Below are 2,273 nucleotides of genomic sequence, written 5' to 3'. Positions count from 1 at the left end.
TTATCACCATGCACAAAACTCGAGTACAAGTAGATCAAAACCCTTATCATAAATCTGAATAGACTAAATGTAATGGAAGTGAAAGTGGAAAATAGCCTTGAACACATTGGTACAGCAGACAGCTCCTAAACAGAACACCAATGGCTCAGGCTCACAGCTCAACAATTGATAAATAGGATCTCATGAAACTGAAAAGCTTGTGTAAAGCAAAGGACACTGTCAACGAGACAAAAACAGCAACCTACAGATTGGGCAAAGATCTTCACTAACTCTACATCTGACAGAGGGCTAATATCTAAAATACATAGAGAAGTCTCAACAGAAGAACCTCAGATAGCTGAGAAACAAAGAAAAGTTCAAAGTCCTTAATCACCAGGGAAATGTAAATCAAAATGTCTCTGAGATTCCGTCTTATACCCATCATGATGACTAAGATCAAAAACTCAGGTGACAACACATGCTGGCAAGGGTGTGCAACAAGGGGAACATTCCTCCATTGCTGGTTGGAGTGGAAACTTGTACAACCACCCTGGAACTCAATCAGGAGATTTCTCAGGAAAAATGGAAATAGTTCTACCTGGAGATCCAGCTATACTGCTCCTGGGTTTATACCCAAAATTTGCTCCAACATGCCAGAAAGACACATGCTCCTCTATGTTTATACTAGCTTTATTCATAATAGCCAGAAACAACCTAGATGTTCCTCAACAGATGAATGGATACAGAAAATGTTTATTTACACAATGGGATGGTATTCAGCTATTAAAAACAAAGACATCATAAATTTTGCAGGCATGAGGAAAATATCATCCTGAGTGAGGTAATCCATATCCAAAAGAATCTGCATGATATATATTCACTGATAAGTAGATAATTTCCATAAAGTACAGGACTCAAAGAAGCTAAATATGAAGGAAGCCCTAAGCAAGAGGGCTTGAATCTAGCTTAGAAGGGGGAGTAAAATAGTCACAAGAAGTATATGGAGGGAGGAATCTGGGTGACAGAGATGGGGAGAGGAATAGGGTGGAGTTCAGAAGTTCAGGATCAGGTGAGGTGAAAGACAAGAGAGGAGGCCAAAGGACCAGGAGAATGAATGGAAATCTGAAGCTGGTGAGGGAAGGGGTTGTTAGGTACCAGAGACCTGGAATGGGTGAAGTACCTAGGAGTCAATTGGGGTGATCCTAGCTAAGACTCATAGTAATGGGGATATGGAAAAGCCACATCCTATTGCTAGGCAGAATCCCCCAGAGGAGGGATAAGGACAACCCACCAATAAGCATTTGACCCAAAGTTTAGCCTGTCTACAGGATGTGCAGAGACAAAAATTGAGCAGAGACTTGGCTGCCTTGTCTGGCTTCAGTGGGAGAGGATACTACTAGCCCTGCAGAAAGTTGATGTTCTAGGGTTGGTTATACCCAGGGAGTGCCTCAACCAGCTCAGAAGAAAAGGAGATGGGGGAGAAACTGTGTGAGAGAACAATGGGAGGCCACAATTGGGATGCAAAGTGAATAAATAAATTAATGGAAAAACAGCTTGTACTGGCTAGTTTTGTGTCAACTTGACACAGCTGGAGTTATTACAGAGAAAGGAGCTTCAGTTGAGGAAATGCCTCCATGAGATCTAACTGTAAGGCATTTTCTCAATTAGTGGTCAAGAGGGAAAGGCTCCTTGTGGGTGGGACCATCTCTGGGCTGGTAGTCTTGATTTTATAAGGGAGCAGGCTGAGCAAGCTAGAGGAAGCAAGCCAGTAAGGAACATCCCTCCATGGCTTCTGCATCAGTTCCTGCTTCCTGAACAGCTTGAGTTCCAATCCTGACTTCCTTGGTGATGAATAGCAGTATGGAAGTGTAAGTCGAATAAACCCTTTCCTCCCCAACTTGCTTCTTGGTCATGATGTTTGTGCAGGAATAGAAACACTGACTAAGACACAACTATATATTTATAATTCTAAAATATATTTGTCAAAAACTTTTGAGTAGTGTTGCTACTTTTATGGATTATTCTAGTAGTGTTTTAAGTTCTCTCTCTCTCTCTCTCTCTCTCTCTCTCTCTCTCTCTCTCTCTCTCTCTCTCACACACACACACACACTCACAAGTATGAGATATAGGTCGTAGTATTTTATTCCTGTGAAGATGAATCGTCATTTTATTAATACACATAAACAACAGCCCCTTCTTTCTTTCTGTTTCTTTGTTTCTTTATTCCTTCCTTCCTTCCTTCCTTCCTTCCTTCCTTCCTTCCTTCCTTCCTTCCTTCCTTCCTTCTTTCCTTC

The sequence above is a fragment of the Mus caroli genome, chromosome 19 (genome assembly GCF_900094665.2).
Source record: "Mus caroli chromosome 19, CAROLI_EIJ_v1.1, whole genome shotgun sequence".
Classification (NCBI taxonomy): Eukaryota; Metazoa; Chordata; class Mammalia; order Rodentia; family Muridae; genus Mus; species Mus caroli.
This window is presented reverse-complemented; position numbering follows the sequence as displayed.